At 41.3% G+C, this 27,981-nt stretch overlaps 1 protein-coding gene across 1 annotated transcript in view; it reads left to right on the top strand.

Annotated features, from left to right (window-relative positions):
* Nucleotides 1-27,981, top strand: part of LHFPL6 (LHFPL tetraspan subfamily member 6) — a 275,595-nt gene that overhangs the window by 123,364 nt on the left and 124,250 nt on the right. The gene's annotated exons all lie outside the window — the stretch shown is intronic.

The following is a 27,981-nucleotide window of genomic DNA, read 5'->3' as shown; positions in this document are numbered from 1 at the left end:
GTTATTGTTGTTGTCATTATCTTTCTTATTTCACAGTTGAACACACTAAAATGCAAGAACTTTAAGTGCTTTACCCAGGGAACCAATAGTGCAGCTAGATCAGGACTGGAGAGCTTCAGGCTGAAAATCCTTTGTCTACTAAAAATGGAGAGATCACTCTTTTGTCTACTAAAAATTAAGCCAAAAAGGCACTATAATGTTTTGATAATTGAGACATCTCTATTCCATATTCTGTTCATTTCTTGAATAATGTTGTAGAGGCATATAATATTTTCCTAACTGACTGATGGTCCATTTATCATTTTTAACAATTTTTGGAAGAAAGCTTTTTCAGAGTGGTCCTTTTTATCTGTGATATTAAAGCTTCTCGGATCATATGCTTAGTTTTTAACAAACAGCTGGCATTTTATTTATCAGTGAGTTAACTACATATACTTCTTTGGCTAAAGAAAGGCAAATATGCAGTTCATTGAATTGAAGGTCGACCCTGTGTAAGCTGTGGCTGCCTCCAAGATTTTGTATGAGAGTCTCTGTCATGTGCTGATTAAGTACCATTGAATGGATCATCAAGAATATTCAACCAACTTTTAGTAATCTTTCATTAGCAAAGACACAATTTCAATCTTTTCTTTCTTTCTATCCCATAATAGGGGAGCAAAGTGATCCCTGCTTTTCAAGCTGGCGAGGTTGCACTTCCACTCGTAGTAACAGATTGCAATGCTTCTCTTCTTGACAAATCTATCTTTAGGGTGGACCAAGCCACCCTGACCGCTGGAGGTAATACAGTTTACCCCCCAGCAACTGCTCTCACTAGGCAAATGGAATGGATTTGTATGTATGCTACACATTTAGCTGTTGTAAGTAACGCTGCTATGAACATAGGGGGTGCATATATTCTTTCTGATTGGTGTTTCAGGCTTCTTAGGTTATATTTCCAGAAGTGGGATCACTGGGTTAAATGGCAGTTCCATTTTTAATTTTTTTAGGAAACTCCACACTGTTTTCCATAGTGGCTGCACCAATCTGCATTCCCAACAACAGTGCACTGGGGTTTCCCTTTCTCCACATCTTTGCCAGCACTTGTGGTTTGTTGATTTATTGATGGTAGCCATTCTGGCAGATGTGAGGTGGTATCTCATTGTTGTGTTTGTGTCTCTCTAACAATTTGTGACGTTGAGCATCCTATATAATAAAGATGTAATATGCAAATTGACCATCACTCCAACATACAAGATGGCCGCCCCCATGTAGTCAAAGATGGCCACCCCCATGTGGACACAAGATGGCCACCACAAGATGGCCAGCAGGGGAGGGCAGTTGTGGGGGATCAGGTCAGCAGGGGAGGGCAGTTGGGAGGGACCAGGACTGCAGGGGAGGGCAGTTGGGGGCGACCAGGCTTGCAGGGGAGGATAGTTAGGGGTGACCAGGCCTGCAGGAGAGGGCAGTTGGGGGTGACCAGGCCAGGAGGGGAGAGCAATTAGGGGCATTCGGGCCAGCACAGGAGCAGTTAAGCATCGATCAGGCTGGCAGGGGAGTGGTTAGGGGGTGATCAGGCTGGCAGGCAGAAGCAATTAGGGGCAATCAGGCAGGCAGACAGGCGAGCGGTTGGGAGCCAGCAGTCTTGGATTGTGAGAGGGATCCCAGATTGGAGAGGGTGCAGGCTGGGCTGAGGGACACACCCCACCCCATGCACGAATTTCGTGCACCGGGCCTCTAGTTTTTTCATATGTCTCATGGCCATTTGTATGTCCTCTTTGCAGAAATGTCTATTTAGGTCTTCTGCCCATTTTTTGACTGGGTTGTTTGTCTTTCTTTTCTTGAGTTATATGAGTACTTTATATATTTTGTATATTAACCTCTTATCAAATGTATCATTGGCAAATATGTTCTCCCATACAGTGGGTTCCCTTTTCAATTTGATGCTTATTTCTTTTGCTGTGCAGAAGCTTTTGTTTTAATGTAGTCCCATTTGTTTATTTTTCCTTTGTCTTCCTTTTCTTTTTTTATCTTTATTGTTGAGATTATTACAGATGTCCCTCTTTTTTCCCCCCATAGCTCCCCTCCACCTGGTTCCCACCCCCCAGGCCCTCACCACCCTATTGTCTGTGTCCATAGGTAAGGCATATGTGCATATAAGATCTTTGTCTAATTTCTTCCCACACCCCCCCACATCCCCTTCCCTCTGAGTATCATCAGTCTGTTCCATTTACATGCCCCTGATTCTATTCCATTCACCAGTTTATTCTGTTCATCAGATTTTTTATTCATTTGATTTTTAGACACATTTGTTGATAGATATGTATTTGTTGTCACTTTGTTGTTCATAATTTTTTAGCTTTACCTTTTTCTTCTTCTCTTCTTCTTAAAGAATACCCTTCAGCATTTCATATAATACTGGTTTGGTGGTGATGAACTCCTTTAGCTTTTTTGTGTCTGTGAAGCTCTTTATCTGACCTTCAATTCTAAATCATAGTTTTGCTGGGTAGAGTAATCTTGGTTATAGGTTCTTCTTATTCATCACTTTGAATATTTCTTGCCACTCCCTTCTGGCTTGCATAGTTTCTGTTGAGAAATCAGCTGACAGTCATATGGGTATTCCCTTGTAGGTAATTAAACTGTCTTTCTCTTGCTGCTTTTAAAATTCTCTCTTTGTCTTTTGCCCTTGGCATTTTAATTATGTGTCTTGGTGTGGTCCTCATTGGATTCCTCTTGTTTGGGGATCTCTGTGCTTCCTGGACTTGTAAGTCTATTTCTTTCACCAGGTAGGGGAAGTTTTCTGTCATTATTTCTTCAAATAGGTTTTCAATATCTGTCTCTCTCTCTTCTTCTGGCACCCCCATAATTCAGATGTTGGTACACTTGAAGTTGTCCCAGAGGCTCCTTACACTATCTTCATATTTTTTATTGTTTTTGCTCTTCTGGTTGGGTATTTTTTGCTTCCTCATATTTCAAATCATTGACTTGATTCCCAGGATCCTCTAGTCTACTGTTGAATCCCTGTATATTATTCTTTATTTCAGTCAGTTAATGCTTGATTTCTAACTGGTCCTTTTCCTTCTTCTTTTTTTTTTTTTTTTGGCATTCTCACTAAGATCCTTGAAGGTCTCACTAAGTTCCTTGGAGGTTTCTAGAAGATTCTTGAGTAACCTTATGACTGTGGTTTTGAACTCTATATCCATTAGTTTGCTTTCTTCCGTTTCTTTCATTTGTGACATGTTTCTTTGTCTCCATATTTTGGCTGCTTCCTGTGTTTGTTTCTATGTATTGGGTAGCTGCTAAGTCTCCTTGAGTTAATAGAGTGGCCATGTAGAGTAGGTGTCCTATAGGGCCCAGTGTCTCAGCCTCCCCAATCACTTGAGGTGGACACTCTTGGTGTACCCCTTTGTAGGCTGTGTTCACAGTCTTGTTGTAGTTGAACTTTGATTGCTGTTGGTGTCACTGTGGGGGAATTGACCTCCAGCCAATTGGCTATGGGGACCAGCTGCGACTACAGTGGGAGAGCTGCTGTGCAGGAGACACCCTTATGGGGCAGGACTTGCTTCAGTGGGGCTTTGGTGCTCACTGAGTCTGCCCCTTGAGTGTGTCACTTATGGATGTGAAGAGTTGTAATCTGGTATGGTCTCACACTGACCACTGGGTAAACTGGCTCTTGGGTCTCCAGGGAGGTGCAAAGTCAGCCACTTCCTGGGGCCACCCAGCAGGAGCTACAGAGAGATCTGCAGATTCCTCCTCTTTATATCAGGTTTGAAAGTGTCCATGCAAGGCCCAGCTGTGAAGCAAGGCAGGCTGGTGCTGGTGCTGGATTTTGGGCCTTTGATTGATAGGTTTTGGGCTCTCTGACCCAGCTGCAGCTTGTTTAACAGGTTTTAGGCTGAGAAAGGACAGACCATTCATATGCAAAAGCCTCTGCACACAGCTTGGGTGGGGTTGTAAATTGGATGGGGCAGGGTCTTAGGAAATCACCATGGTGGAACAAACAGAAATGGCTGCCAGTCAGCCCAGCACCAGGGAGGTCCCAGCACGGGAACAATGACTGCTATGAGCACCTCCTTCTGGAAGAAAGCCACCCCTGAATTCCTGCCCCAGTGCAGAGACAGTCAAGTTCTCCCCGTCTGTGTCTGGGTCCCCCACAGCCTTGCCCAGCACTGGAGCTCATAGCAAGTGAGAGCTTATAAATTCAGTTCGTGGTGCCTACCTTTTAAAGGAGCTGTTGGGTCTCCAGCAGCCTGTGTGTGTCACTCAGCCCTAGCCTGCACTGGTTTTTACAGTCCTTAGTTCTTACGGCCCATAGGGACTTCTTTCCCCAGCTCTGGGACCCTGGGCTGGGGGTCTGGTGTGGGGCTGGGACTCCTCACTCCTCTGAGCAGCCTCTGCAGAGGTGATCTCCCTCCCGATTAAAAAAGCGGCACACCCCGGTACCAGACCAGCCCGTTCCGTGCCTCCGCACCTCCTACCAGTCTCAATGTGCTTTCTTCTTTACCTCTGTAGTTGTAGTACTTCCACTCAGCCAGCTTTCCCGTGTTTCTGGATGGTAGTTGTTCCGTATTTTAGTTGTAATTTTGATGTGGTTGTGGGAGGTAGCAAGTACAGGCGTTTACCTATGCCATCTTGGTTCTCTGTCTCCTTTTTTTTTTCTTGCCCGAGGTATTGTGTCAGTGAAAATTTTGCTATGTGAGATATCTGAGATCTTGCTGCCTATGGTTTCTTCTGTGGTTTTTATGGTTTCACAACTTACATTTAAATCTTTTTATGCATTTTTAGTTTATTCTTGTGTATGGTGTAAGTTGGTGATCTAGTTTCATTTTTTTTACATGTAGCTGTTTAATTATCCCAACACCATTTATTGAAGAGACTCTATTTACTCTATTGTATGCTCTTGCTTCCTTTGTCAAAGATTAATTGAGCATGATGGCTTGGGTCAATTTCTGGCCTCTCTGTTGTATTCCATTGATCTATATGCCTGTTCTTGTGCCAGTACCAGGCTGTTTTGATCACAATGGCTTTGTAATATAGCTTGATACCTGGTAATGTGATCCCTCCATCTTCGTTCTTTCTCAAGATTTCTGTGGCTATTTGGGTTCCATATAAATTTTTGAAGGTTTTGCTCTAGATCTGTAAAATATGCCATTAGTATTTTAATAGGGATTGCATTAAATCTGTAGATTGCTTTGGATAGTATGGACATTTTAATGATGTTAATTCTACCAATCCATGAACACAGTATATTCTTTATATCTTCTTCTATCTCTTTTACAATACCTATATTTTTAAACATTGGGCTCATTCATCATTTTTCTTTAGTTCTGTCCCTGAAATGTAGTTTTTTATATCTGCCTTCATATTAACAGTAGCTAGCTCCTAATTATTCACAGTAGTGGAAACCAATATAAATAATTGAAACTCCAAGGAAAAACATGGTGAAAACTTATTTTAGTCTATTTTCTTGTCCAATCTTGCCTTTACCAGAATTCTACCAGAAATTTAATATACAACAAAACGAACTGTGTTTGTTTTTTTATCTCTCTTTCCCTATTTCTCTTTTTATCTTCCTTTCCCTATTTCTTTCCAAGGTGCTTCTAATGACTTGTGAAACAAATAAAAGATGACTGTTTTTTACTTTGGGATAAAAACAGATTTCCCTTGAAGCACTTATAAGTTATATAATTAATTGTAGAATATCTAAAAAAAAGCCAAACCTATTTCTCTGAATCTAATATACAAACAAATTGTCAGAGTATTAAAATGTCTCTAGGCATTGTTCCATTAGAAAGCAGTGGTGTTAATAATACAAATTATGAGATATACTAAAAATATTCTTATTTGTGTTTTATATGTAACATGATTTTTTCCTGATGATTTATCTTCCTTTACATTTTGCTTAATCTGATGTTACATATAGTTGGTATTTCCTGAGCAGAACTGACTAAAGAGGGGAAAGTGACCCTGAAGGATTGGAGAAACCTTTCTGGAACTGAAAATTTGCCATGGAAAATCCACAGACTTACAAGTGAATGATTGTGAAAGGCTATAGATGAAAACTGACATGTTTGGTCACTTGTTTTTATCACTCTAAATATCAGTAAGTACTCTCTTGCTATATTAGAAAGGGGAGAAAAATCCATCAGCTGTTCTGAAGGTTAGGGCGATGGTTGGCAGCCACATACACAAATCTGTAGGGAATTTGCCTACCACACACAAACCCTCTCATTTTGAGATTCACCTCCCCTCTCCCAGGTGAGAACTTCTGCATATATCAAAGTATATTGCCGAGAGTGGTTTATTGCAAATGTGGATGTGATGAAGGTTGGTATTTAAATTCCTCATAACTGACTAAAGCCACCTACTATGATGCTTCGTTCTTTTACAGGAAGTTTGAGTTAATGGGAAAATACCTACATGTTGAAATAAATCATCCCAGTACATGAAGGGAGAGAGGAAAAGAATAAAAGGAGAGGGATGAAAAAAAGGCAGGAAGGTCTGGTGATTTTCCAACAGTGGCTGATTTTCCCAGGAGAATCCACACTATTTATAATTCAGCATCATGTGTTCATTGAAGAAGTTATTTTTCTGACCAGCCAGGGTTTCTTCTCATTAAATTTTGTTACCACTGCAGCAAACTAAAGCAAAATATAGAAAACTATTGTTGGGAAGTAGAACTAAAAAGTACATGTGTAATTATATTCCTCCAAGTACAAGTAAATCTTTTTAAACTGAGAAAATAACTTATTATTCAACTAAGATTACTAATAATTCTTGTGGCTGTGATCAGTAATATCCTTCTTCCTTATGGGATGCCAGACTTTAACACCTAAAGTCTCCTCTAAATGTTAAAAGGCAAATTGAGCTCAGCTAGTCTCAAGTCACTCTCTGGTATAGCAGCAATAGGGAGATAGATTCTGGGAAGCAAGTAGTGGCTGAATTTCTTAGCCACTTCGTATTCTCAATCCATAAGTTATTTGCATTGGCAACTCCATCTTCTTCCTTTCTGATTAATTTTTGGTACTTTTGTAAAATCCAAAATTGGGTCTACTTTGATTCTGAAACCAATGAAGAAAACTGCATCAGTGTTTCATCTAAAAAAATTAAAAAGAAATAGAATCTATACCAATACATTATGTGCTTTGTGACATCATAAGCTGCCTTTGCCTGAGGCAGAATTAGATAAGCAGCAGCAAGCCGTAGTTTTGTTAAAAAAAATTTGTGACCAGATAAACAGGAGTTTGGGATAATGTAGACCTATTATTTTTGAATATGTGACATTTTATGTTAGACTTGAGTTGGGACAAAGAAATGTTCCATTTTTCTGGTTCAGTTCCAAAGTCACCGTAGGTTGATACAGTTTCTTTAGCCCTTGCTCCAACACACCCACTGGAAAGAAAGAAATAAGGAAACATCTTTGACATCCAGAGAGCTGAAACAGGGCAGAGAGAGATTATGCCAAAAAAAATGTTCCCTCTTTTTAATGTATGTTCAAATAAATACCTTGTGTAACATTACTGTTTTTAAAGTTTTCAAATGTTTCCAGTGTGGTTTTAAGTTTCATCCAATATTTGGCTTATCAATAGTTTGTTTTTGTCATGAGTATAATATATGTTCATTATATAATCTTTGGAGAATGCAAAAAGTGTTATAACACAAAAATAAGATTCATTAATAATCCAAACCATGGGAGGTAACTACTATTAAAATTGGAAAGATAAAAGATGGAAGTTCCTGCCCTGGCCGGCTTGGCTCAGTGGATAGAGCGTCAGCCTGCGGACTGAAGGGTCCCGGGTTCGAATCCGGCCAAGGGCACATGCCTAGGTTGTGGGCTCGATCCCCAGTAGGGGGTGTGCAGGAGGCAGCCGATCAATGATTCTGTCTCATCATTGATGTTTCTATCTCTCTCTCCTTCTCCCTTCCTCTCTGAAATCAATAAAGAAATATATTTAAAAAAGAAAGAAAGAAAGAAAGAAAGAAAGAAAGAAAGAAAGAAAGAAAGAAAGAAAGAAAGAAAGAAAGAAAGAAAGATGGAAGTTCCCCCACCCAACCTTTGCAACATTTGCCAGGCTACCTGCATCTGTCCCATAAATTCTAACTTCCTTTTTGCCCAGTGGATGAAGGGTGATCCCTCCACTTGAGCCTTGTTACCTAAGCCCTTCTCTTTCAACCAGCTTTTGTATTGCTGTCCTTTAATGAAACCCAACTTTTCCCTTCCAACTACCACTTTGCTAGCTTCCATACCATTGAGTTTTCTATATTTGCTGTCATTGCTTCCTCCTCTCCTCTTCTTCCCTCATTTTGCTCCATTGGGCCTTCCTTCTCTGTCACTTTATTAAAACTGCCGTTGTCCAGGTCACCTGTAACCTCAGTGTTGTAAATGCAGTGAATAATTCTCTATCCCGTTTTACTGAACCCCTGTACAACATTTGACATATTATTTCTTCTTAAAATAGTCTTTTCATTTATATTCCAAGATATCACATCCTCCTAGTCTTCTTGATAACTCACCAAGTAAGTAGTCTCCTTCTCTTCCTCTGCTTGACCTATTAATTTGGGCACGTAATTTTCTTGTGATTCCATCCAGAACTATGTCTTAAACATCATCTACGTGACAATAACTCCTAAGTTTTTTTTATCAATCCTATCCTCTCCACAGAGCTTCAGGTAACCAATTGCCTACTAGGCCCTTCACATGGCATGTCCAACAAAACATGGCCAAATGAAATTTGGGTTCTACAGGTCCATATTTCACCACACTTAAATATGTTCTTCTATTAGTGGTCATCACAGTATGGCACCACCATCTAGCCATAGCTCCAAACTTTGGAATGATGTCTGGTGTCTCTTCTCCCAAACTTCAGCTCTATACCATCAGTTAAGTACTCAAGCAGGGTCAGGCCCCTTTTAAAATCTTACAGTGAATTATTATTAACTAAAATAAAATGCAGACTCATTACCTGGCCTTGCATGATCTGACCTTTGCCTATTCTTCTTTATGCCTTTTGTACCAGTGCCCCCACCCCATTGCTCCCTAAGTTCCAGCCTTTGCAAGCTAACTTAATCAGGGGCCTTTGCTCCTGTTATTATTTATTCCTCCATGTCCTTATATTTTCACATGCTGGTTTGTCCCTACTATTTAGGTTCCATCCCAGAAATCTTTCTTCAAAACTGCAACCCCTAATCACACAGACTAAAGCATCCCCATCCCTTCCACTTACCTTCCAGCACAGACAGTACGTCTGTTATATTTTCTTCATATCACCTAGCACCTGAAAAGACCTTGCTTCTTTAATTACATCATCATTGTATTTTATTCATTTATAATCTAAGTTCCAGGAATACAGCCACCCTGTCCTTCTTATTTACCACTTTATGCTCAGGGAATATAACAATGGTTAATATGAAGTAAATACTTAATAAATATAGGCTGCATAATTATTGAACAAATATTTTGAAGTATTTTCCTTTAGTCCTTTTTTACTATGATCTAAAACACTATATTTTAATCACATCTTATCCCGTTTTTCATTGCCTGATTTTTTCAATAGCTATAATAAAATTAGCATTTTCCCCATTTGTTAGACATTTTTTTACAAATACTTTTAAGTACAAAACTAATACTAGTTGGGCAAATTTAAAAGTATAGGCAAACTAAAATAAGAGGGAAAACTAACCCATAATACTCATTAATAATTTGCCACATATCCATTCACATATAGACATATAAATATATAATTTATTAGATGAAATTATTTGTGCCAGTTAATATAATTTTAATGGGGGGAGGTGTGTGTCCCTCAGCCCAGCCTGCACCCTCTCCAATTTTGGACCCCTCGAGGGATGTCTGACTGCCCGTTTAGGCCCGATATTACTTCACAATCCAGGACTGCTGGCTTCCAACTGCTTGCCTTCTGCCTTACTGATTGCCCCTAACCCCTTCTGCCTGCCAGCCTGATCACCCCCTAACCACTCCCCTGCCAGCCTTGATTGATGCCTAACTGCTCCCCTGCCAGCCTGTTTGCCCCTAACTGCCCTCCCCTGCAGGCCTGGTTACCCCTAAGTGCCCTCCCCTGCAGGCCTGGTCACCCCTAACTGCCCTCCCCTGCAAGCCTGAGTCCCCCCCCAACTGCCCTTCCCTGCAGGCCCAGTTGCCCCCAACTTCCCTCCTCTGCTGGCCTGGTCACCCCCAACTGCCCTCCCCTGCAGGGTTAATCACCCCCAACTGCCCTCCCTTGCAGGCCTGGTCCCTCCCAACTGCCCTCCCCTGCTGGCCTGATTGCCCACAACTGCCCTCCCTTGCAGTCCTGGCCCCTCCCAACTGCCCTTGCCTACTGGCCATCTTGTGGTACCCATCTTGTGTCCACATGGGGCCAGCCATCTTGACCACATGGGGGCAGCCATCTTGTGTGTTGGAGTGATGGTCAATTTGCATATTACTCTTTTATTAGATAGGATGTCTTCTAGGAAAAATCCTGAGGGTGAGCAATGAAGTAGTGGCAATTAGGATAGAGAGGAAGGAATAGATTTCAGCGATGTTTTCCTGGTGGAAAAGTGGACATGATAGAAATTTGTGCCTCCTTTGACATGACCTTCTCTTCTTTCCAACACTTCTGCCAATATTTCCTTATCCTTGAGTCTTTTAAAATTCAGTGCAGGCATCATATCCTCTGGAAAAACTTTCTTGTTCACTTTGAATGAACACACCCAGCTTATATGTCTACCATACCTGCACCATAGTTGTTGATTTTCTTGGTGTCTCCCTGGCTGGACTCTAAGTCCTTTCAGGACAAGGACACTCTTATTTTACTTTGTCACTCATGGTGCCTAGAATAGAGCTTTGCTATCACATTGCGGTTGCACAGTGAATATTTGTTGAGCAAATGTCCTAAGGCCTGACGTGGAGAGTGAGAGAGAAAGGAGCATCTTCTAGAGTGATGATTTGACTGCTGTTTTGGACCACTAATTGAAATGTTTACTATTACTACATAATAACACTTTATGAATTGAAAGACATTATCTAAAATCTGGGGAATTATTATTTTTATATATATATATATCTTTATTGATTTCAGAGAGGAAGGGAGAAGGATAGAGAGATAGAAACATCAATGATGAGAGAGAATCATTGATCGGCTGCCTCCTGCATGTCCCCCATTGGGGATCGAGCCCACAACCCAGGCATGTGCCCTTGGCCGGAATCGAACCTGTGACTCTTCAGTCTGCAGGCCGATGCTCTATCCACTGAGCTAAACCGGCTAGGGCTAAAATCTGGGGAATTATTAAAGTTGTTTTGAAATTAAGATTCATTGCACTCAACTTCTTTTTAAAATTAGAATCCAAGTTTAGAAAGTTGTTGCACCAAAAATCTGCCTGGTGTGACTCAGTGGTTGAGCGTCGACCTATGAACCAGGAGGTCTGTGCCTGAGACAACAATTGGCTTGGAAAGAGACAATGTGTGCTGTTTTATCTTTGGTTCCAATGTGCTTAGTGCACAGTAGATATTCTGCAAATGCTTTGTGAAATTAATTATACTTTGATTCTATTTCACTTTGATATAGTGATAGATTTAGCACACTGGGTCAATAAAAAACCACAAATGTCTACTAGAAATTCACTTCATCAGCCTATCTGGTCTCCCAAAGTCAGGGCTTACTATATTCTGATGACTTTCTCCTGATGAATTTCCAGTCCTGAGCACTTACCCATTTGCTTGCTTTGAAGGCTAGCAAGGAAGCATGGTCTTTGTAGGGAGGATAAAGGAGTCAATCTGTGAGCCTCATAGGTCTCACACTTTATATGTGTAAAACACAGTGAAGAAAGACATCAGCAGTTTTGGAGGAGGAAAAAGCCAGGGAACCATGAACCATGTTGGTAAAGAGGGAGAAAGAGTGGTAGTCAGAGGTCTGCATATGATAGAGAAGTGAGCCAGGGCAGAACTAGAAACTGAGTGACTATGAGACTGAATCTCAGGAGTATTTTGTGTCCTAGCTGCTGGCAGTGTATGTGTGAGTGTGTTATAAGGTGGAGAGTGTGAGACAGGGAGAGAAGAGAGGGAAAGAAGCTGTTGGGAGGCCAGGACACAAAAAGCGGAGTCTTACTTGAAGCTCTTTGAGGCTAGCTCTCCGGCAAGAGAGTTAACAAAATGTCATTCTGTAGTGACTGGTAACTTACAGTTGAAATCTTTATGATAGGATTTGTCTCCTAGAAAGTTACTGTTCTTCTAGGCCTCACATAGTCATCCAGCCTGAAGACAATGATGAATTTTGAACCTAATGTTAATAGGTGTTTATTCTTATATTTTGGCATCTTTTGCTGAACAAATGGTGACTAGAGGATGCTAAACATAACATTAGTTCTCTTATGAAATCAAGACTACATTTTTGATAAGAGAAAAAAAATAAAGGATTTCTCTTCCTCTGAGAATTTTTATCACTTCTAAGGAAGTCCAAAGTAGTTGGTAATGAGGATGTAGAGGATAATGTTGGATATTTTTTATCATGAAGCTGAATTCGGGTAATTTCCTGGGGACTATGAATAATCCTAATGTACTTCAGAGTGTAAATCATGACATTATATTTAAGACATGATCAAGAATGAAGAGATATATTATAAAGGCATTATGCTGATGACAGAAATGTCAAGATACTTCATGAATTTTGGCCCAGTTCGGGAAATCAGTCAATGTTTTGTTTTTCAGGAACCATTCAGTACTAGATGAACTTTCAGATGTTTGGTGCACAGGGGGCTAAGCCCAAGTCCCTGCTGCCCTAACCATCTCACTGGAATCAAATAATTAAGGCCAGGGATAAATGCATGATTACTCTAGAGTAGCTATAAATGGAACTATTTAATGTGCATTGTCTATTATGTAAAAATGAAAGGATAAGTAGAAGGAATGAATTAAGGAATAAATAATTTTCAAAAAAGCAGTAGGAGAAAAGTGGTGAAGGAATATCAGAAATAAAGAGGCTTACACAGATTGGCTAATACTAATCAAGAAGTTTGCATTATGGAAGATAACTGTGAAGGTTTGGGTTTATGTAAATTGGTGGGAAAGGCAGCAATAAGGTACCATTACAAGAATTTCAAGAATGGTGCTTGGGAAAGACTTTAATGACATAGAATGTAAGGAATATGGAAATGAGGACTAAGTGTTGTAACGTGATAGGCAAGTGGAAGAAATCTTTGGCTTTGTGGACGTGGAGACACTCTTCAAAAACTACAAGAGAGTAGGCCCCCCTGGCATGGCTTAGTGTTTGAGCATCGACCTATGAACTAGTAAGTCACAGGTTGATGGCTCCATTGGGTGTGGAAGGCAGCCAATTGGTGATTCTCTCTCATCATTGATGTTTCTATCTCTCTCCCCCTCTCTCTTCCTCTCTGAAATCAATAAAAAATATATATTTAAAAAAAAACTATGAGAGAGTATATTCCATTGTGTAAATGTACCACAGCTTTTTAATCCACTCATCTACTGATGGGCACTTGGACTGTTTCCAAATCTTGGCTATTGTAAATAATGCTTCAATGAACATAGGGGTGCATATATTCGTTCAAATTAGTGTTTCAACTTTCAGAAACAGACTCATAGATACAGAGAACAAACTCACAGCTATCAGAGGGGAAGGGGTTAAAAGGGTTGGATGAAAAAGGCAAAAGGATAAAGCAAAAAATACACAGAAAACAAATAAAACCTCATAGACAGACAACAGTATAGTGATTACCAGAGGAAAAGGGGGGAATTAGGAGAGAGTAAAGGGGGATCAACGGTGATGGAAGGAAACTTAACTTTGGGTGGTGAACACACAGCGTAATATACACAAAATATAAACAATAGATGATGTATTACAGAAATATACCCCTGAAGTCTATATAATTTTACTAACCAATGTCACTTCAATAAATTCAATTTAAGAAAACTATGAGAGATGAATACTGTAAATGGTTAGGAGGAGATTCATTAAATCATCTTTTCAATAAGTATGTATGGAATGCTTTCCATAGGTCAGGCATTGTAGTAAACATTAGGAATTAAAATACAAATAAGACTTGCTAACTAAAACCAAGAAACTTAGGATCTAGAGGAAAGATAGGAATCATAGGTGAATAAAGATAGTAAAGGAGAACAGGTGCTATAGATTGGGGACACAAATTAGATGGTAAAGACTAAACCCGGACTCCCTTTGTAAATAAGAATCCTAATTGCTCTAGCCCTTTGTCTAATTTTATCAGAACTCACCTTCTGTTCTTTTAGAATGGTATATCTCTGTGTTGTCTTCATCACTTGGTCACTAAGTAAGACCAGTTTATAGAAAATAATGTAGGACTTATAGAATAAAGTGAATAGATAAATATAGTACAGAACTTCTATGCTTAGCCTTTATATATTTAATATATGGTTACCTAAAAGTTACTTAGAAAAACCTACGTAAGAACAACAAAGTTAATTTATTCTGCATATTCATCATATGGTAAATGCTTAAGAGGTTTGGTCAGGAAAAGTATTTGTAGATAAACTGTGGGGTCTTTTATGATATCATTAATTATTTATTTTACACAGAGATATGAGTGGAGAACAAGAACTTTAATTACCTTTGTAGAGGCTGTAAAATGAGACGATATTCCAAATTACCTAGGATCACATAATTTGTCAGTGACTGAGTCTTATTTCAGCCCAGCCTATCCTATTCCAAAGCCTGGTCTTCAAACGACTAATTATACTACTCCCCTAAATAAATACCATACAAGAGAGGATATTCTAATTACTTTATCTTATTTCTCATACTAGGGGCCCCTCCTCCGCACCCCTGCCTAGTCCCTCCCACTGCGGCACCCAACCCCTGTCTGCCAGCCCTGCTCCCACTGCCACCACTCCCACACTCTGACAGCGCCAGCCCCGCTCACACCTGCTGACAGCGCAGAGTGATTGGGGTTGGCGCCAGCAGTGGGTGCAAGCAGCAGCTGCTGCCCCGATCGCCCCTCAGGAGCATGGGGAGGTGGAGAAGCCCTCAGGGGCAATCAGGGCCAGCAGCCGCTGCTCACACCCACTAATGGTGCCGAGTGATCAGGACTGGCGCCGGGCACTGGCAGCAGGTACAAGTGGCGGCTCAGGTGCCAGCTGCAGGTGCAAGCAGGGCCAGCGCTGGCAGTGGGTGCAAAGAATTTTCAGTAACCACCAGAGGCTTGCCCCGATGACAGTGACCAGCACACCACCTTGGTCTGGCGCCCCTGCTCACTGGCTCCACCATCCCTCCGCAGCCAACACCCACCATGTTCTGCATATGCCCTCTGGTGGCCAGCGCACGTCATAACAACCGGTTGTTCAGTTGTTCAGTTGTTTCGCCATTCAATCTATTTGCATATTATCTTTTTATTATATAGGATTACTCTGTGAACTTTGTGAAATCAAACACTCTGCATTAATTATACTCATAAAATGCTTCAAATCCGTGCAAGACGATGAGGTGTAAATGCAGACAAATATTCATCCTGTTTTTCTCACAACAGTTCTTTGTATGTGCCAAGTGACTAATTAATATTTGCTGATTTAAATTTGTGCTGCTGTCAGGTGGAGGCGAATCTGAATCAGGAGAGCTTCCTCTTCTGGCCCCTTCCTCTTATGACTGAGTGTTCCATTTTTCTCAATCTGGGAGGATCTAGATTTATGAGGCAATATTGAGAGGAAAATCAATCAAACAAACAAACAAGCTCAGCTACAAAAATTTTAGTTGAACATTTTAAGAATTCCTAAATAACTTTTGCAAGTCTCTCTTCCAAGTGAAAAGTACAGAGCTGAATAACGAAGAGAAGTGGCCTTTCTCCATAAAGGAGAGCCTACCTTGATTGAAACACTGGCATTCAGGAGGGAAATTGTTTCCCAAAGAGCATAGAAGGCACTGCTCCAAGGAAGGGCATGAACATTGTACCCAGCAGCACCACACTTAGGACCAGAGTCTAGAGGAAGCCACCACCAAGCTCCACTAGCCAAGTCTTCTGAGCAATGGGAGACAGTCTTCCAAACAAACATCCTAATAGCTTAATACTGGCCTCTGCCAGACCATGTTTCAGTGAAAGGATCTCTCTCTTTCTCTCTCTCCTTTCTTCTTCATGCTGATTCAAAACAAGGATTCTTATAATGTGCTACCTCTGCTCTCTGAGGCAGTCCTGAAATTCTCCCCTTGAAGCCATGTAAGATAGGTTTAATCTTTTTTTTTTTCTACCAATGAACATTTCAAATATTTTCAGATAAAAATTATAAAATAATTTCCCAGTTTTTCTTTTCTAGACAAACATCCCTAGTAACATTCTGTGCTTAGCTCTTAACCATTGCTCCTGGAATTGATTGCCAGCAGTACTCTTATTTTCTTTAACATAAGATTGCATTAACTAGTTAATAGATGTTTGAAACCATTGAATATGTTGGGAACATAGTTTCTAAGTTAGGGGAATGAATTCTTTAGAAGCCACAGAGACAGGAAGACCCTAGAATTTTTGAGCTCTCACTCATGCAGTGTCTAGGAATTGCCTGACTGAATGTCTTGTTAATGATAGATTGAGATGCCACTACCTGTCTCAGGCCACTCTAAAAATTAGTATTAATAAAGCCATCTAAATGCTTCAGAAAAGACGTGATTGAAAAGGATCATTATTTTGTGGCTACATTCAATAACCTGGCAGGTGTTTTTCTCTGTGGTTTCTGATTTCTTTGAAATCCCATGAGAATAAGGCATCTCTCAGGTGATCAGATCTTCAACCCTTCCTTTATTGCCATAGCAACCAAATCTGTCTTTACTACTCACCATAGTTAATTAATCCTGGTCCCTGATTTATGTTGTATGACAGCAGCCATCCCTAAAGATTATTGGCTCTTTGTTCTTCTATAGCCCATAAGTGCCACTATTAAGAGACAGTATTCTGCCAAAACCGGTTTGGCTCAGTGGATAGAGCGTTGGCCTGCGGACTCAAGGGTCCCAGGTTCTATTCAGGTCAAGGGCATGTGCCTTGGTTGCGGGCACATCCCCAGTGGGGGTGTGCAGGAGGCAGCTGATCGATGTTTCTCTCTCATCGATGTTTCTAACTCTCTATCCCTCTCTCTTCCTGTCTGTAAAAAATCAATAAAATATATTTTTTTTTAAAAAGAGAGAGACAGTATTCCAAGATAAAATACACACAAACTTACCTAAAGGACTCCTTCAGTATGTGAGTCTGAGATCTTATTTTAGGATAATTAGCTTGAATGATAGCTAAAGCCATGTTGTCCCCCATTGTATGTCATTGATCAAGGAAAGAAACAAGTGCACAATTTCCAGTTCTCTGGAAATAGGTCATGTACTTTATTTCTGTAGTGAACAAATGTTTAAAACCCAAATCAAGACATTAGGTTTGACTAAAGACTGTCTTTTTCCCTGATATTTGAATTTATTTGCAGTCAGTCTTTCAAATGTTACAGAAATAAAATCATAAGTAGTTACATCTTTAGTTAATACACTTCATTAAATAGAATTAAAGAATTTTGTATTTGAGCTTTTTTGCATTTTTTTGTAGCAGTTTGGTATTAAAACATATTTTTACATGCATCTTTTCATATGGAGTCCACTACTACAGTTCATCCAAAATTCAATAGTAATAGTCTTTAGCAACTTTGGATTTTGAGTTTATCTTAAATTTTATTTGACTTATATTTCTGTCTAGTTAACTACTTTTACTTTATTATTCTTGGTCAAATGTGAAATGATAACTATCATTTACTCTTTTATATAGGAAGTGTTTGCTAGCATCAGTCTTTTAAACTTGTTGATTTGTATAAAAATCACCACTGAAAGATTTAATTGGCCCCAAAATATCACTTCTAATTTGATATCCATTTATTCTCACTGGTGTTTCTGTGCTGTACTGGAGATTTGTTAATAATGTGTCACTCCTTTGAGTTCTAATTCATGAACTACTTCATTGCTGAGCTTATAAGAAAGAAATGTTAATCACTGACCTACTTGAAAACTCACCTTTTATGAACATTTCCCTAGCTCATAAATCCCTTTGGGTCTGGCATATTTTTACTTCTGTAGAGTTTCTGACTATATAAATTACTAGAGGCCCAGTACATGAAATTCGTGCATGGGGTCGGGGAGGGGGGCTGTCCCTCAGCCCAGTCTCTACCCTCTCCAATCTAGGACATCCCTCTCACAATCCAGGACTGCTGGCTCCCAACTGCTCGCCTGCCTGCCTGTCTGATTTCCCCTAACCGCTTCTGCCTGCCAGCCTGATCACCCCCTAACCACTCCCCTGCCAACCTGATCAACACCTAACTGCTCCCCTGCTGACCCGATTGCCCCTAACTGCCCTCCCCTGCTGGCCTGGTCACCCCTAACTGTCCTCCCTGGCAGGCCTGATCGCTCCCAACTGCCCTCCCCTGCTGGCCCGGTCGCCCCTAACTGCCCTCCCTTGCTAGCCTGGTTGCCCCTAACTGCCCTCCCCAGCCAGCCTGGTCACCCCCAACTGTCCTCCCCTACAGGCCTGGTTGCCCCTAACTGTCCTCCCCTGCAGGCCTGATTGCCCCTAACTGCCCTCCCCTGCCAGCTCAATTGCCCCTAACTATCCTCTCCTGCTGACCTGGTCACCCCTAACTGCCCTCCCCTGCCAGCCTGGTCACCCCCAACTGCTCTTCCCTGCAGGCCTTGTCCCTCCCAACTGCCCTCCCCTGCAGGCCTAGTTCCCCCCAACTGCCCTCCCCTGCAGGCCTGGGTCCCCCCTAACTGCCCTCCCCTGCTGGCCTGGTCACCCCCAACTACCCTCCCCTGAAGGCCTGGTCACCCCCAACTGTCCTCCTTTGCTGGCCTGGTCACCCCTAACTGCCCTCCCCTGCAGGCCTAGTCCCTCCCAATTGCCATCCCCTGCCAGCCATCTTGTGGCGGCCATCTTGTGTCCACATGGGGGCAGCCATCTTTGACCACATGGAGGCGGCCATCTTGTGTGTTGGGGTGATGGTCAATTTGCATATTACCTCTTTATTATATAGGATGACTGACTCCAAATTCTAATTCTCACTATAACCTTGTCAACAGCAGCATGAGGGTTACCACAGCTCCATGTCCAATCAGCACCAACATATTTGGCTTGCTCAGTTTGCATATCTAGAAAACCTATAGGTAGATAAGCAGAAGTAGCAGACTATCCACCATCCACAGTGTGCATTTGTCATATCTTGGAGTAAATCAGCGTTTGTTAACTTGCACATGGCCAATTATAATATGGACTATCACAGGTATCCACCTAGAGATTAAGGTACTATGACCTTTAGCCCTACCCCAAATTAATATTTTTATTAAAAGTATGTTAATAGGAAGGTTGAGATAGATTAGATAATTTCATGTTAGATAGTTTCTGAAATATTAAATAGTTTTGTAATCAATATACACACACTGCCAAGTCTACCAGATTCCACCAACACTAGTGAAGTAAACATGGTAAGATCTACTGTAGATCTTTGATGTACATTCTCAGTTTTGACAATGTATTATCAATGAACAAAATCGTTTTATGGGTGAGGAGAAGGTATAGGAATAAGGGTAAGTGAGATTGAAGTTATATGAGTTTGAAGTCATTTAGACAGACTCATACCAGAAACATAATGGAGTGAGGGCAATGAGGCTTTACTGACTGATTCTGTACTCTTGTCAATGCCCAGAATTTTTTCAGCCATCACCCATGATAGCATCTCTCCATGAACTGACAATAGTGATGACATCCATTTCTCACTGCCTTAGATGGCTTTGTGGGTGAGATAGAGGAAGAATGCAGTTGTGTAGGTTTTAAGTTCCCTTGGGAACTACTTTCCCTTCCAGGACATGCTCATGTGACCCTTTCTGGAAGCAGAACCAGCAGGCATCCTAATATATAAAAAGCCAGGGGCCATCACAACCTAAACGACCAGACGGACAACCGAACAGCAGGCTGCATGGGGCAATCAGGCCAGCAGGGGGGGGCAGTTGGGGGTGACCAGGCTGGCAGAGGGGGCAGTTGGGGGCGAACAGGCCTGCAGGGTGGGGAGCTATTGGGGGTGACCAGGCCTGAGTCAGGAAATCCACAGAGGGGGACAGTAAGGAGCGATCAGGCTGGCAGGCAGAGGCAGTTAGGGGTGATCAGGCTAGCAGGGGGGCCAGTTAGGGGTGACCAAGCCAGCAGAGGGGGGGTAGTTAGGGGCAATCAGGCTGTCAGGCAGAGGTGATTAGGGGTGATCAGGCAGGCAGGCAGGTGAGCAGTTAGGAGCCAGCAGTCCCAGATTGTGAGAGGGATGTCTTACTGCCAGTTTAGGCCCAAATTTCATGCACCAGGCCTCTAGTTAACTGATAATAGCTTACATTATTACAGCCTGTTTTGGCTTAGCCTTTCCTTGGGGATAACCATGATAACACTTCCACTCTAACCTGAAGAATGATCCTAAGCCTTTCAGGGAGAGACTTGTCTTTACAAAACTTTAATTCCTGAGGTTGTTGAGGGTCATAAAAAGCAGAGGAAAGGATACCACAGGAAATTGGAGTCACACAGACTTGGGTTTGATTCTTGCCTCTGCCATAAAGCACTTGTGAGACGTACCTGAATTTGTTTTCTTATCTATAAAATGTTGACAGGAATATTCATTTCCTACTTCATAGTGAGATAGTAATGGAAAGTTCATAGTCAAGTATGTGTTATTTTTTTGTTGTTTAATATAGGTTTCTTCCCTTTTCTAAAAGTTCTCAAGTGACATACAACTTTATATGGATAGTTTGGTAGAATTTGGAAATATTTCTAGAGGGAAATGATGTTGGATGTAGTGAAAATTATGTGAGAGCAAAAGCCAGATATTTTCAATTCACTAAAATTCCCCAAAGTCATGGTGCATGTAATACAGTAGAAGGACACGTGTTAGAGAAAAAATAGAATGGCAACCAAAGCAAAGGAATTTAACTGGAGTCCAAAGGAAGCTCTATCCAGGAAGCACTATTTTGCAGTGACATCTTAATAAATAAATCCTTGGGGGAGTGTGTCTCATGGTTGAGTCACCTCTTCTCCTTCCTCTAAAGGTAGTGTTAGCACACTGTCATTCCCATGGTTTCTGAAGACGGAGAAAATGAGGGAAAGGGGATCAGCTGCTGAGTGTCTACTCCACTCACAGAGAGTTAAACAATGCATAGTTCAGTGAGAGAAGTCTGCCTGCTGGTGATAAAGTTCCCTGAGCCTCTGAGTCAGGAAATCCACAGACTCAGCTCTATCTCTGCTGAGCATGGATTCCGAATAGGGGGTTGACTTCCCATAATCCCTAGATGACAGATTTAGCCACAGGGCTTCTTTCTACAAATCCTAATCTGCTTTGCTGTCTGTTGTTGTGAGAGATTTCTAACTAACACTTAAAAGAAATTCAGGGATCAAAAAGTGTAGTAGTTGATAATATGGCAAATGCCTGTAGTAAGTTCTTATTAAGGGAAGAAAAAATTCCAACTGGAAGTACCATTGTATGCTGGTTTGAGACTTTTTAAATATACATCCGTCAACAGCAAATTTCCAGGTAGATTTTTTTTTGGGGGGGGGGTGGGGAGGGTGGCTTTTACTACTACTCTTCTACTTCCACCCTCCTCTGATCCCTTCCCTCGGTATAACTAGTAAGAAATCAATTTTTTTTTTTTTATTTTTATTTTTTTTTTGCTTCTGTGCATAGACTAGACTTAGCATCTCTGAAAATATCCCTCAGCTGTAAGGAAAAAGTTGCCTAAAGCACCGTGACTTGTGATGGTGCCTGGGGAGTTATGCTCCTCTTTACTTGCCCTTACACAGGTAGCCTTAAACATGTATAGATGAGCACATGTGGTTTTTAAGTACTGGCAGGGCCACAGAGGGAGTCTTTTCTCCCCATTAATATTTTCAAAGAGCAAATAAATGTCTACTCAAAAGGCTCTACTCCTATGAGCATCTTTTAAGAATTTAAATCACTTAGGAGCATGAGGCAAAGAAACCAACAGTCTGCATTTGTTTTGCCATCAAATACTTCTTGTTAAGTGCCCACAAATGTCCTGAGTTCAATAACCAAGTAATTTAAAAGAACCAGCTACTGGGCTTTGAGAAATCATAATTTAGAATGGCTGAAAGATGCTGTGAATCTTGGGCTAGTTGCTTGTTTGTATTCTTTATTTTTCTTTCACTTATTTATTTTAGGCTTTGTACAGACTAAAATCTATCTAAAATAACTCACAAGGGCTCATGACATGTATAAAATGGTTCCTTTAACAGAGCTTTAAAGTTATAAAGATTTCAAAAAAGTTTTGTTTTTGGAAAACACCAAGTTTGAGTAGGACATGTGAAAAACAGGGCACATAGAATCCTAGGATTTTTAGTAAGACATTTTATTTTTAATCACATTGAAAAAAAAAATCTTTATTGTTGAAAGTATTACATATGTACCCTCCCACCCCCCCCCCCACCCCCATTGACCCATTCTAGCCCACCCCCACCACCTGCTCCAGGCCTTCACCACACTAATGTCTGTGTCCGTGGTTTATGTATATATGCATATAAGTTCTTTGGTTAATCTCTGCTCACCCACCCACTTACCCCCACCTGCCCTCTAATATTTGACAGTCTCTTCCATGCTTCTATGTCTCTGGATCTATTTTGTTCATCAGATTATTTTGTTCATTAGATTTCACATACGAGTGAGATCATGTGATACTTGTCTTTCTCTGATTGGCTTATTTCGCTTAGCATAATACACTCCAGGTCCATCCATGCTGTCTCAAAGGGTAAGATGTCCTTCTTTTTTACTGCTGCATAGTATTCCATTATGTAAATGTACCACAGCTTTTTTTTATTCACTCATCTACTGATAGGCACTCGGATTGTTTCCAGGTCTTAGCTACTGTAAATTGTGCTGCTGTGAACAAAGGGGTGCATAAATTCTTTCTGATTGGTGTTTCAAGATTCTTAGGATATATTCCTAGAAGTGGGATCACTGGGTCAAATGGCAGTTGCATATTTAATTTTTTGAGGAAACTCCATACTGTTTTCCATAGTGGCTGCACCAGTCTGCATTCCCACCAGCAGTGTACTAGCGTTCCCTTTACTCCATAGACTCACCAGCACTTGTCGTTTGTTGATGGGAGCCATTCTGACAGGTGTGAGGTGATACCTCATTGTTGTTCTAATATGCATCTCCCTGATGATTGGTGTCTTTGAGCATTTCTTCATATGTCTCTTGGCCTTCTGTATGTCCACTTTGGAGAAGTGCCTATTTAGGTCCTTTGCCCATTTTTTGATTGGATTGTTTGTCTTCCTTTTGTTAAGTTGTATGAGTTCCCGATATATTTTGGAGATTAACCCTTCATCAGATGTATCATTTCCAAATATGTTCTCCCATGCTGTGGACTCTCCTATTGTTTTGTTGATGGTTTCTTTTGCTGTGCAGAAGCTTTTTATTTTGATGTAGTTCCATTTGTTTATTTTCCCCTTAGTTTCCGTTGTCTTAGGAGATATAGCTGCAAACATATTGCTGTGAGAGATGTCTGCTATTTTGCTGCCTATGGATTCTTCTAAGATTTTTATGGTTTCCCGTCCTATGTTTAAGTCCTTTATCCATTTTGAGTTTATTTTTGTTTATGATGTAAGTTGGTGCTCTAGTTTCATTTGTTTTCATGTGTCTGTCAATTTTTCCAACACCATTTAATGAAGAGACTGTCTTGACTCCATTGTATGTTCATGCCTCCTTTGTCAAATATTAATTGAGCATAATGGCTTGGGTCGATTTCTGGATTGGGTCTTGTTTCTTGTCTTAGGGGAAATGGTTTTAGTTTTTGCACATTGAGTATGAGGTTGACTGTAGGTTTATTATACATGGCCTTTATTATGTTGAGGTATGATCCCTCTATTCCTACTTTGCTGAGAGTTTTTATTAAGAAAGGGTGTTGGATTTTGTTGAATGCCTTTTCTGTTTATTGATATGATCATGTGTATTTTTTTTTTTAATTTGTTTATGTGATGTGTCATGTTTATTGATTTGCAAATATTGTACCAGCCTTGCATCCCTGGAATAAATCTCACTTGTTCACGGTTTATGATCTTTTTAATATATTGCTGGATCCAATTTGCTAATATTTTGTTGAGGATTTTAGCATCTGTGTTCATCAGGGATATTGGCCTACATTCTTTATTAATAGTGTCTTTATCTGGCTTTGGAATTAGGATAATGCTGGCCTCATACAAAGAGCTTGGAAGTGTTCCTTCATCTTGGATTTTTTTTTAAATAGTCTGAGGAGGATAGGTGTTAGTTTTGTGTTTTTGTTTGTTTGCTTGTTTGTTTAATATTTGGTAAAATTCCCATGTGAAGCCATATGGACCAGAGCTTTTGTTTGCTGGGAGTTTGTTGTGTGTTTTTTTTCTTATTACAGCTTAAATTTCATCAGTGGTTATTGGCATATTCAGGTTTTCTGATTCTCTCTAATTCAATTTTGGAAGATTGTCTTTCTCTATGAATTTGACCATTTCATTTACATTGTCTAGCTTGTTGGCTTATAGTTGTTCATAGTATTTTCTAACAATCCTTTGTATTTCTGTGGTGTCAGTTGTTACTTCACCTATTTTATTTCTGATTTTATTTAGTTGGGTCCTCTTTCTTTATTTCTTGATGAGTCTGGCTAAAGGTTCATCAGTCTTATTTATCTTTTCAAAGAACCAGCTCTTGGTTTCATTGATTTTTTTTTTTTTGTATTGTCTTTTAGTCTCTACGTCATTTATTTCTGCTCTAACCTTTATTATTTTCTTCCACTTACTCTGGGCTTTTCTTGCTGTTCTCTTTCTAATTCTATAAGTTGTAGGTTTAAAAATTGTGCTATTAATTTTACTGGTTGTTTGAGGTAGGTCTGTAGTGCTATGAACTTCCCTCTCAGGACTGCTTTTGCTGTCTCCTGAATTTCTGGGTTGTGTTCATTTTCACTGTTTCCAGGATGTTTTTTATTTCTTTCTTTATCTCATTGGTAACCCATTCATTGTTTAATAACATGCTATTTAGCCTCTATGTATGTGAATGTTTTTGAATGTTTTTACTGTGGTTGATTTCTAATTTTATTCCATTGTGATCTGAGAAGATGCTTGATGTGATTTCAACCTTCATTAACTTGTAGAGACTTGTTTTGTGTCCTAACATGTGGTCTATCTTTGAAAATGACCCATATGCATTTGAGAACAATGTATATATGCAGCTTTGTGGTGAGATGTTCTATAAATGTCATTTAAGTCCATCTGATCCAGTGTGTCATTTAGAGTCACTGTTTCCTTGTTAATTTTTTGTCTGGAAGACCTATCCAGTGAGATCTATCCCCTTCCATGACTATATTGCTGTCGATCTCTCCCTTAAAGTCCTCCAGAATTTTAAAAAATATATTTAGATGCTCCTAACTTGGATGCATATATGTTTTCCAGGGTTATATCCTCTTTTTGGATTGATCCCTTTAGTATTATGTAGTGACCTTTATTGTCTCTTATGATGGCCTTCGTTTTGAATTCTGTTTTGTCAGATATGAGTATTACTACCCCAGTTTTTTTTCTCTGCCATTTGCATGGAAATTTTTCTCCTTCACTCTCATTCTGTGTGAGTCTTTTGTTCTGAGGTGGGTCTCTTGTAGACAGCACATAATTGGGTCATGTTTTTGTATCCATTCAGCTACCCTATGTCTTTTGGTTAGAACATTTAATCCATTTACATTTATTATCAATGAGTACTTATTTATTGCCATTTTAATTCTTTATGCCTCTCTCTCTCTATCTCTCTCTCCCTCCCTCCCTCCCTCCCTCCCTCCTTCCCTCTTCTCCTCTCCCTCTTTCTCCCTCATTACAGCACATTACAGCAGACCCTTTATCATTTCTTCAAGTGCTGGTTTGGTGCTGATAAACTCCTTTAGCCTTTTTTTGTCTGCAGAGCTTTTTATTTCATCTTCTATTTTGAATGATAGCCTTGCTGGATATAGTAATATTGCTTTCAGATCCTTGCTTTTCATTACCTTGAATACTTCATGCCATTCCCTTCTGGTGCTCTTGGCTGGGGGGCCAAACCTGGGGTTCAGACCCCAGAGTTCTCAATGGGAACCCCCTTACAGCTGAGATATCCCTCCAGAACTTCAGCTGCCATCTGTTGGAGCCCAGCTATCCCTTCCTGCCTCTGCACTTTCTATCAGTCTCTATGCAGTCTGCACTTTCAGTCTTTGGTTATCAGGATCCTCTCCAGCTAGTCTTTAGTTGATTTTTCAGGATGGTTTTTCTGTATTTTAGTTGTAATTCTAGTTTGGTCCTGGGAGAGATTCAGTGTAGCTTCCACTTACTCCGCCACCATTTTGGAATCGCTTGTTTGTTTTCTTTTCTCCTGCAAGTTGAAATTGGCATGCATGTTGTCTGGCAAGCCTGCACTTTCAATATTCGCACCACTATTCTTGTTGAAGTGTCTCCTTTTGAACAATCATTGGAATGCACTAGGAGAAAGGAGAGAGAGAGAATCTCAAAGATAAACAGGGTGTATGATCTTTCTCCCAAAGGAAATGATTGAAGTTTCTTATTGATTTGATCAGAGGACTTTTCATTATCTACCAACTATTGGGTTCTTAAGCCTTGACTTGCATAAAGGCTCACATAAGCTTCAGTCTTTCTGGAGCCTTCCATGTCTTCCAAGGTTGTATGAAGTTGACTACCAAGCATCTGTGTGACCTTTTGGTTGAAATGCCTGCCAATTTGCAGATGTCAATTAGTCATACCATAAAAAGAGAAATTTTTTTTTTTTTTTTAAATTTCTTTATTGATTAAGGTGTCACATATTTGTCCTCATCCCCCCATTCCCATCCCACCCCTCTCCCCACGCATGCCCCAATCCCCTGTTGAACTTAACCGTTGGATAGGCTTATATGCATGCATACAGGTCCTTTGGTTGAACTCTCCGCCTCCCCCAACCCTCCCCCTACCCACCCCTATCCTCCCTCAGAGGCCCGATAGTCCGATCGATGCCTCCTTGCTTCTGGTTCTGTTCTTGTTCCTCAGTCTATGTTGTTCATCATTTCCCCTAGATGAGCGAGATCATATGTCACTAGATATATACTAATAAGCACTGAATGTGAGACGAGCAATAATAGTTATGCTGACAGGCAAATGAATCAGTCTGTAGCGAGCTTCCCCCTGGACCAACAGTTCTTTTGAGACTCAATTTCAATGTCCAGTAGTTCCTTATGTGTACATGTCAGCACTGACCCCCCAGCTCTGGATGGTGGACAAATGGCGGTAACGGAGGTCCGACTCCCTCTGGTTTGGTCTCGGCCGAACCCAGGGGCACGGCGTCACCCGGACTAAGGGGCACGTGGCCTCACCCATACCCAAGGGGCGCGAGGTCTCACCCGGGCCTGGGACCCAGCCTCACCCGGATGGATCCAGGGGCACACGGCCTCACCCGGACCCAGGCTCTGGCTTCACCCGGACCCAGGGACACTTGGCCTCTCCCAGACCCAGGGCCACTTGGGCTCACCCGGGCCTAGGTGCACGAGGCCTCATCTGGATCCAGGGACACATGGTCGCACCCGGACCCAGGGACGCTTGGCCTCTCCCAGACCCAGGGCCACTTGGGCTCACCCGGACCTAGGTGCACGAGGCCTCATCTGGATCCAGGGACACATGGTCGCACCCGGACCCAGGGACGCTTGGCCTCTCCCAGACCCAGGGCCACTTGGGCTCACCCGGGCCTAGGTGCACGAGGCCTCATCCGGATCCAGGGACACATGGTCGCACCCGGACCCAGGGACGCTTGTCCTCTCCCAGACCCAGGGCCACTTGGGCTCACCCGGGCCTAGGTGCACGAGGCCTCATCTGGATCCAGGGACACATGGTCACACCCGGACCCAGGGATGCTTGGCCTCTCCCAGACCCAGGGCCACTTGGGCTCACCCGGACCTAGGTGCACGAGGCCTCACCCGGATCCAGGGACACATGGTCTCACCCGGACAC

Source organism: Eptesicus fuscus, chromosome 8 (genome assembly GCF_027574615.1).
Source record: "Eptesicus fuscus isolate TK198812 chromosome 8, DD_ASM_mEF_20220401, whole genome shotgun sequence".
NCBI lineage: Eukaryota > Metazoa > Chordata > Mammalia > Chiroptera > Vespertilionidae > Eptesicus > Eptesicus fuscus.
This window is presented reverse-complemented; position numbering and strand designations above follow the sequence as displayed.